Source organism: Pistacia vera, unplaced genomic scaffold (genome assembly GCF_008641045.1).
Source record: "Pistacia vera cultivar Batoury unplaced genomic scaffold, PisVer_v2 Contig1402, whole genome shotgun sequence".
Lineage (NCBI taxonomy): Eukaryota > Viridiplantae > Streptophyta > Magnoliopsida > Sapindales > Anacardiaceae > Pistacia > Pistacia vera.
Genome location: NW_022195470.1, coordinates 1 through 10,453, shown reverse-complemented (window position 1 = coordinate 10,453; position 10,453 = coordinate 1). Strand labels below are relative to the sequence as shown.

At 36.3% G+C, this 10,453-nt stretch overlaps 1 non-coding gene across 1 annotated transcript; it reads right to left on the bottom strand.

The window, feature by feature from the left end:
* Positions 1-728: 728 nt before the first annotated feature.
* LOC116123243 lies at positions 729-835 on the bottom strand. The gene has a single exon (XR_004127012.1). It is a non-coding gene; the product is annotated as a small nucleolar RNA R71 (small nucleolar RNA).
* Between the last annotated feature and the right edge of the window lie 9,618 nt (positions 836-10,453).

The window sequence follows — 10,453 nt, the reverse complement described above, 5'->3', positions numbered from 1 at the left end:
TGTGGATACAGGGAGTTCATTCCTAACCTAGAGTGGGAGTGAATCACATCAATCGAAGAAGCCTCCAAACATCGGTATGACATTTAACTTGGTTTAAATATTTTTTCTTGTATTAAATTGATGTAGATCCATAATTAGATCATTGGTTTTATAGTTTTTGTGATCGAAAAGTTTTATATTTCCACTGCATAAACGATCCAAAAACCAATAGATAGTTGATTATTAATATTGATAGTATCTAGTATAGTTCTAAATTGAAGCTTTTATTTCATTTTTCTAGAAACTTGTAAATTTTGTATAGTTTTGAATTTGATTTCTTTTTCTTGTAATGTTAAAGAACAAGTGCAAACATGGCAGAATTACATAGAACATTGAGGGATTATGTTGTGCCAATGGTGAAAGAATGTAATTATGGTATTACTAGGCCACCTGTTGTAGTGAACTTTGAGATTAAGCTAGTAATAATTTAGATGATCCAACAGTCAATCCATTTTGGTGGAAATTCATATGAGGATCCAATTTTACATATCGCTAGTTTTCTAGAGATATGTGACACATTCAAGCACAATGGATTGATTGACGATGCAATTAGGCTAAGATTGTTCCCATTTTCACTAAGAGATAAGGCGAAAGGTTGGCTCATGTCACACCCAGCCGGAACAATCACCACATGGGATGAATTAGCTCAGAAGTTTCTTGCAAAATACGTCCCACTAGTGAAGACAACAAAAATGAGAAACGACATTACCTCTTTCGTGCAAGACAATGATGAATCACTGTATGAAGCTTAGGAGAGGTACACAGAGTTGTTAAGGTAATGTCCATATCATGGTCTACTGGTTTGGATACAAGTCCAAACAATCTACAATGGGTTGCTACAAAATATTCAAACTATGGTAGATGTGGTGGCAGGAGGAGCGTTAAATCACAAGATTCCGGAAGATGCTTATGAACTGCTCGAGGTGATAGCCAATAATAACTACCAAAGACCTAATGAGTTAGCAATGCCTAAAAGAAGCATGGGTCTACATGAAGTTGATGTTTTCATTGCATTATCTACTTAAATTTTAGCATTTTAGGAACAACTGGGAGGTACGAATGTAAATATTTTTCACTTACCTTTTTTAACTTGTGAATTTTGTGCAGGAAACCATGCGAGTGTGGAATTCCAAGTGAGAAACCTACCCATTCATCTTCTCAACAATGAATTACATGGCTAGTTCACAAAGGTTACAGAATGACCCCTTCTCCAACATATACAATCCTGGATGGAGGAACTATCTGAATTCCTCTTGGAGCAATCAAGGAGCAACAAGACCAATAGCCAATTACCAACCGCTAAAGGAGAGAATAACCAAGTTGGAGGATATGTTTGAAAAATTCATGAATGAGACAAGGACAAATTTCAGAAATCAAGGAGCGTTCATTCGATATTTGGAGGTTCAAGTGGGGCAATCGATGAGACAATTGACGGAGAGATCTCAAGGTTCCTTGCCAAGCAAAACAGAAATTAATCCTAGAGAGCAGGTTCATGCCATAACATTGAGGAGTGGTGAAGTTTTGGAGGAACCTTGACAAAGAGAAGAGTTGAAAGATCATAAAGCGAAAAATCTCAAAGCGAAAGTGTGTGCAAGATACTTAGGGGAATTTCAACCAAGCAACTCATCTTACAAGGACCAATTTACAGAATTTGGTGTGAGTGGGCACAAGTCAAAATTGGTGTTGGAACAGACTCCAAACATTAGACTCAAACAATCACCATCACATCTCAAGTATGCATATAAGAATTTGTTTTCTCTATTCCTTGTTCTTTATTGTGTGACATTGAGGATAATGTCATTTTAAGTTTGGGGGTAGGGAAAATTTTGAAATTTTTCTTGTTTGTTTGATTTGTGTGTTTATTTTTGCGTTTCTTGTGTGAGTGATTAGGTTTGAAGTATTGTTGTTCAAGTGTGTCATTTGTTGTGTGTTTTGGTGTGGTTATTTTACTCATTTTTGTGTGTTTAATGCTTTTGGTTGTGTTTGTTTTTAGTTTCTGTGCGTTGTTGAAAATAATGCCTAGATGATTCATATAAGTCCATGATGAGAATTTGATTGTTGAGAATTTGATTTTTCGAAAAGTATGAGGTATTTCTTTAAGTTGAAGTTGGGTTTACTCTGTTTTAGCTAGAAGTTCGTTGGGTAGTTCAACCAAGATTTTCATTGTTTTAACTTGCTCAAAGACATTTTATGTGAATGTTGTGAAGTCTTGATAATGTTGATGAATTTTAGAACCTAGTTGAGAATTGCTTGAGGTGAACTCCTAGATTAGACATTGTTGAGGAAATGATTTAGGCATTTTTTTTTTTTTTTTTTGGGAACGTTTGAGCCTTTCAAGCCAACCCTATTTTGAATTGTCTCTAGTCACCCTTTTAAGCTTTTTAATTATATTGCCTTATTTTTCTTGTGTAACCAACAATGTCCAACCCCTTCAGACTAAACACTTTTGTCATACCTTTTAAGAGAACTCTATGCCACATGCATATCATAAAGAGCAATGAAAGTGTATGAATAAGTGATTGATCAATCATAAGTTTGGGGGTTGTGAAGAGGCAGCAAAAGGCAAGTGACCCCAAGTGATTTTCCAATGTATGTATATAAATAATTTCTAAAAAAAAGAAGGAAAAAAAATTAAAAGGAAAAAAAAAATTATTTCAATTTAGAATAAAAAATAAGAAATGCACACGTTTGGGGGTTGTGAAAGGTGTGCTAGTGTTGGAGGTTGCGCAATAAAGGAAGGTCATGACTTGAAGTGGCTCTTTGTGTTGCATAAGAAAAATCGAGTTCTCTTACTTTGCGTATTCTATCCTTTCTTTGGAGCCTACAAAGACCTTTTGATCCTTAGCAATGTCGAGTCTACATTAGTGAAAAGTAATTCGAAAATTAGGCTTATGGAGCTTGTTAATTATCTAAGAGATTTTGCTTGTTTGCATAATATATAATCTGGGGATTACTTACTTGAGGAGCAAATAGAGGAAAAAGGTTAATTTGCAAATTTGACTTTTCAGAATATTGAATAATTTTCCTTGAATAATGTTGCCAACAATTTTTTGGACTTGCATTATGATTCAATCTGGGTATGTATCTTTCTTTCTGTTTTGATTTTTATTCCTTTTTGCTCGAGGACAAGCAAATCTCAAGTTTGGGGATATTTGATAATCCTATTTCTCATAATGATTTTATATTGAATTTCAATAGGATTTAGGATACTTCTCATACAATTTGGGTCATCGCTACTACTTAATTCTATTAATTTTACTTTGCAGGCCTAAACAATGATTTTGAGCATAAATGATGGTTTTGAGCGTAACTTGAGTTTGGAAACTTTGAGTGACCTGAATTTAGAAGCTATGGAAAGCCACAAAGCAGAGCTACAATGTTCATGTTTTGGGTTTTTCCTAATTTTGACTGGAAGATGGTGAAAACTTGGCTTAAAGTTGTGAACAGCATGTTGCCAATTGAAGAAAACGTCTTTGGACGTGCTTCAGTATATTGGCCATAACGTCAGATGTAGACCTCGGATTGGGTTAATTTTTGAATGAGTAGAAAGATAATTTAAATGGATACAAAACTGTACAAATATTCCATATTCAAACGTTATAGTGCTCAAATGTGGCCCAAATATCATCACCACAGCAAAGAAAAAGATTCGTTGTGGCAAAACTCCATCATATGCGAAAAAAATAAAACGACGTGTTTTCGCTTGCTAAGGCTTCATCCTTAAGTGAGAGGGGTATAAATTGACATGAAAAGGAAGGGGAAAGGGTCTTGGTGTTAGTAATCAATGAACAATGGCAGCGAAAAAACAAAAAATTTTCCCCATCGATTACTCTGATTTCGCCTAGATCAGGGTTTGATATATACATATTTTACACGCTTAAATTGAAATAACATAAATCCATACAAAGATTCAATTATACCTGTGATTGAAGGCTCCGTCAATGTCTCTAAATGTGATTTACTACCGATTCGAGAATGGAATTGAACTCACATCTTCCACATGAAGACAATACGCCAATGACTAAGAATAAATTTTGCTAGAATTAATTCTTGGCTTTAAGGAGTATGGATTTTGGAAGATTGAGTTTAGAGAAAAGAAGAGAGAAATTTTCTCTTCAGAAACCTCTCACCCACAGCAAAAATAATTAGGTCAGTAAAACCTAATTTTTCTTGCTTTAAATAATAAAGCAAATATCCATTTCACCCCCAAAGTTTAGAAACAACCCAAACTTAGGTAGAATTACTATTAACCCTTATTTAATTATTTAGTTAAATATTGATATAAATATAAATATTAACTGTAATAATTAAATTTATAATTTTGCTAAATTACTCTAATAATAAAATTGGACATAGGCTACAACCTCAGTAGTTTTAATTACACAACAAAATTACCAATGTGCCCATTCATCTAAAAGATGAATATACCTTTCCAAAATTTATCATCCTTAAACTGTCTTCTAAGTGTATGACTTGTAGGCTCCTTATCATATCAGCAATGAGTAGTATTGCGATTGACACCAATCAATTGTCTCACTACAAACAGACCAAGATTGGCCCCTAGCAAGGCATCATGGCCACTCAATAGATTCGGATTCAGTGAAATAGCTACCTATCAAGGATATGGTTACTGTGCAATCAAATCCTCTCATCATCTGTTACTTCATTGAGGCTGACGTACAGAAATAGTGTCAACCTCATTTATCCTTGATATCTTTACAGTCAGTTACTAGACCAATGACCGGAATAATAAATTGGATTGAGCAACAACTCAATCCCATTGTGGCCACAGCTTTAGTGGCACTACCATTCACCGAATTGTGCCGTGAGATAACTTCTCTTGTACCTAGGAGTGATGAATCCTTTGTTGATCCACCATAGTCTTGATACACTCCTCGATGTAGCCAATCACTACCATATTGATAGCTTTAAATAGAACTACGTTGGGCTGGTATCAAACTACACCAATCGGTGCACAATGTACTCCAGTGATCTCAAGTCTAAGGATCACATGCACCACCATTCGTTAGATGATTTATTCCATAAACACTTGGGTTACCATCTATATGGAATCCTCTGGTGGGTTGATCGTGTTTACTACAACATGCAAAACTAGCAAGTGCACTAGTCGCTCAAGTAATAGAGTGATGGGTAGGATATCGTTCCCACAAGGACTGGTAGTTAAGCACTAAGTTTCCTAACGTTAACAAGTTGAAGCAACTTAAAATCTTGGATTTGTGGGAGCAAATTGTAATTGAAAGAAAACTAAAACAAAATTTAACAAAGAATTAATTCTTAAAAAGGAAAACAAATGAAACACAGAAATTCAATTTAAGTAAGACGGGCAGGGTTTTGACTTCGTTTGGATTTTTATGGGTTAAACCTAAGAGTTACACTATTTTCACATTCACGTGCAATGGTTGTAAATCGGATTCACTACTATGTTAACATACCCTCTCGGGCTATGTTTTCCTATTCATCCTTATTAACAATCCGCACCCAACAATTTGAAGGTTAATAATTCTAAATCATGAAGCATAAGAATCCTAAATTGATTTCATTAATTCTTGAATCTATCTCTAGCATCCAATACTATAATGGTTATTACCCAAGAAGCTTAACATGAATTATTTCTCAATCTCATCATGTTCATCACATACAGCAATTAATTGCAGAGTAACACACAACCAGAACTTATTCACATGAAAAATAACACAACCTAATACTTAACCCATTTCAAATCCAAACTACAATCAAAACCCTAACCCATAGAAGATTAGTTCATAGCTAAATTAACAGTATAAAAATGAAAAATAAAAGTAAACAGATTAAACATAATGAAACTGAGATGAAAGAATAGAAATCTCCCCAAAAGATAAATCTTCTCTGTTGTAATCTGAATCTTCCCTTAACAATCCGAAAATGCAAGCTTTTTCTCTCAAAAATTGTAAAAGACGGCTAACCTAACTGCTGAGAGACCCCTTCTAAAAAGTTAATGTTTTTCTTTTATACCTAGTCCTAAAAACCCAGTCAAAAACACGCACACACGAAACTGTGCGTTTACAAAACTAAAAACTTTGACTGTCGCCGCGGCGAAGAACGGAAATTCCCAATTCGTCTCTGGCCTACTTCGCCGCGGCGAAGACAATTTCTTCGCCGGGGCGAAGCTCCTTCAATGGTTCTGAAATTTACAGAACTGCCACTCTGCTTGCTTCTTCGTTCGATTCTTCGATTTTTAGCTTTCTTCCTTGGAAACAAGCTTCATCGTGCGTTGACCTGCTCCGGAACTCTCCTATCTTCTGAAATCCGCTCAATTCTGAGTCAAAACTATCCAGTTTTGTCTTTATTCGCTCAAAAAGTCCATTTTAACCTGAAACGCGAAAAGTAAAGAATTAAGTACCAATTCAGGTAAAAATGCACTGGAAAGTACCTGAAATCCGACAAAAAGATCAAATGAAAACTGTATAATTTATGGATTATCATGGGTCAGTCTAGTGAACTTGCCTACATCAAGCACTCATGTGTTGCACAAGGTTGTTGGCAAAGAACCTTGACAAGTGAGATCAGTCACTGCCTTTCGACAGGGTCATTCAACATTATGATAGCCTTACCGTATTATCTATGTCCTTGGTCAAAATAATACTGGGGCTACGGATATTTCTAGAATGGCCACCATATGTGATCATAGAGTTCTCACTATCAAGATTTGAAACACTTGATACCTTAATCATGGTTCTACCATCCTAAGGACATATATAAATAATACCATTATGATTTACACAATATAGAATAAAATGTCTTTTATTGATTAATGAACATTATTAAAAAGAGTCAATTTTACAATAATTGATTGGCTCTAGGACACCTACTCTAACAATCTCCCACTTGCACTATAGTCAATCATTCATGTATATAATACCAAATGACCTTAAGTGTTTTTCACGCTTCTGTTGCGACAAAGGCTTCATCAGTGGATCAGCAAGATTGTCATCAGTATGCACTTTATTGATCTGCACATCTTTCATGTCAACCATTTCTCTGATGAGATGAAATTGTCTGAGTATGTGTTTGGACTTTTGGTGAGACCATGGTTCCTTTGCTTGAGCTATTGCTCAATTGTTGTGGCAATAGATATCTATTGGATCAACAATCGTTGATACCACACCAAGTTTGGTGATGAACTTCTTAATCCAGACCGCCTCCTTGGTCGCATCAGATAATGCGATATACTCAGCCTCCATTGTAGAGTCTGCTACAGTGCTTGGCTTAGAGCTCTTCCAGCTAACCGTACCCCCATTGAGACAAAATACAAACCCAGATTGTGAACGATAATCATCTTTATCCATTTGGAAACTAGCATCACTATATCCTCTTATAATGAGCTCATCTTCCCCTCCATAAACCAATAACATATCCCTAGTCCTTTTCAGGTACTTAAGGATGTTCTTAATAGCTATTCAGTGACAGTCACCTAGATCCGATTGATATCAACTACAAGTGCTTAACACAAATGAGACATAAATCTGAGTGCACAACATGGCATATATGATGGATCCAATTGCTGACGCATATGGGATCCTCTTCATTCTATCTCTCTCATCTTATGTTTTAGGACACACATCCTTAGAGAGATGAACACCATGTGACATCAGAAGGAATACTTTCTTGGATTCTTCCATACTGAATCTCTTCAGTACCTTGTCAATGTATGTACTCTGACTTAGGCCAAGCCACCTACACAATCTATTGCGATAGATCTTTATTCTGAGGTGTAGGCTGTTTCTTCTAAGTCCTTCATGGAGAAGCACTTGGATAATCAAGTCTTTACCGACTGCAAGTTCGATATATCATTCCTTATCAGAAGTATGTTGTCAGCATACAACACCAAGAATGTCACTGCGCTCCCACTTACTTTCTTATAAACACAAGGCTTATCGTCGTTCTTGATAAAACTGAATTCTTTTATGGCTTCATCAAAATGAATGTTCTAGCTCCTTAAAGCTTGCTTGAGTCCATAAATGGACCTCTGCAACTTGCATACCTTATTAGCTTGTCCATCAAGAACGAAACCATCGGTTTGTGTCATATACACATCCTCTTCAAGGTTTCCATTCAGGAAAACCATTTTGACATCCATCTACCAAATCTCATAGTCATGATATGTAGCAATCGCAAGCATAATTCAGATGGATTTAATCATGGCAATTGGTGAAAAGGTTTCTTCATAGTCAATACCATGAATTTGTTTGAAACCTTTGGCAACTGGTCGTGCCTTATAGGTATGCACCTTACCATCCATGTCAGTCTTCTTCTTGAAGACCTATTTACACCCTATGGGTTTTACCCTTTCAGATCGATCAACCAAAGACAATACTTGGTTCTGGTACATGGAGTCCATCTTAGATTTAGAGCTTCAAGCTATTTAATGGAATTTGGATCTGATATAGTGTCTTTGCAGGTTCTAGGTTCATTGTCTTGGTAGACCAGTACATCACCATGTTGAGTCATGAGAAAACCATATCTCTCGAGCTCATTGCGTACTCTTCTAGACCTACGTAGTTCTTATGCTACTTGAGGTGTTTCACTTAGATCCACAGATTGTGGAGTAACCTCCTCATGATGTTCAACCACTTCCTGTGGCACATCTTCCCATCCTTTGTCTAAGGTATCTTGTGGTTCTAGAACTTCATCGAGTTCTACTTTTCTCCCACTAGTACTTCTTAAAAAAATTCCTTTTCTAAGAAGACACCAGTACGAGCGACATAAATTTTGTGCTCTTCTAGATGGTAGAAATAGTATCCTTTGGTCTCCTTAAGATACCCCATAAATATACATTTGTAAGATTTCGGGCCCAGCTTATTTGAAGTCAATTTTGTTAGGAAAACGATCATTTTATGGCAGCGGAAACAAAAAATTTACATGATAGATCGTTCCTTAGAACCAAGATCAGGGTACAAAAATTACAGTTTATACATTATACTCGAATCTGCAGAAAATCAGTTTAAAGGTTTAGAAACCATACCCACGTTTGGAGGCTCCTTCAATTTGTCTCGGAATGGGTTTCACTACTGACCCAAGTGTAGGATCGAACCAACGTAGTCCACACGAAGGCAACCTCAAGGAACTAAAGAGGGATTTGCTAGATCCTCTGTAGCCTTTAAGAACCAAGATGAAAACAAATGAAATATTTTCTTCAAACAAAAAGAAATCTGGCGTGAGAGAGAAGAAAAAGGGGCTAGAATATTTGTTTTCAATGAAATGAATGAATCAATCTAATATTTCACAGAGTGTGCACTTATATAGTGCACATTATACCCTATTCCATCATGGAATGGGCTTGGGCTCCAACCCAAACACCCCTTGTTTCTAAACAACCCCTTTAAGATATTTTTAATTTTAATTTGTCATTATCTCAATTAAATTAAATTAATATATATTTACAATATATATAAAATATATATTAACATTTAAAAGCCTTGCAGTGTTTCTTCCAATGGTCAGGCTTACCACAAAAGAAGCAGACTACTTTGCCCTTCCCTATGCCACTTTCAGGCCCAAGAGCAACCTGTCCTTTGGGCTTGGACTTGGGCTTGGGCTTGGGTTTGGCCTTGGCCTTACCCTTTCCTTTACTGGCAGCAACCAGTAAAATAGGATTGGACTTCTTTAAGTCCTGCTCTGCAGTCCTCAACATGTTCAAAAGCTCCGACAGGGTTTTCACCATCGTGTTCATATTGAAATTCATAATGAACGGTACATAAGAGTCAGGCAAGGATTGCATAATCAAATCCGTTTGTAATTCTGCATCTAACTCAAATCCCAAAGTCTCAAGCCTCTCTATGTGCTCGATCATCTTGAGCACATAAGGACAAACTTGGGCTCCCTCAGTCAGACGACTCTCAAACAATGCTTTCGACACATTGTACCTCTCATGTCGAGCATTTCCTTCAAAAAGCTCCTTGAGGTGTAGAATGATGGCAGTAGCTGTAACAACTTCTTTCTTCTACCATATTCATAATATAGATTAATAAAAAGACAGCATAATTATCAAAATAGTTGGGTCCAAAAAAATTTTTCTTTACTTAATAATTACATTCTTTACAAAGTACACCACCATTTGTACAAAAGACTCTAAAAAACGAAAACAGTGGACAGTGCAGCCAAGTCTCCCCGCTTGCCGACGTCCCTCCGACCAGGTCCTCACCTATGTCCTATACAACAAGGAAAACACGGAGTGAGCACAAAGATGCCCAGTAAGTAAAAATTCTCTTACTCAATCATCCCCGTGCATTACTCATCAATTTCAAAAATCTCATTCTTCTTTCTTTCTTTTCTTTCTATTCTTTTCTTTTTCTCAATCTCATTCCGCTTTCTCATGGCGGAGACCGCTCTCTCTCATAGCGGTTTACATGCATTC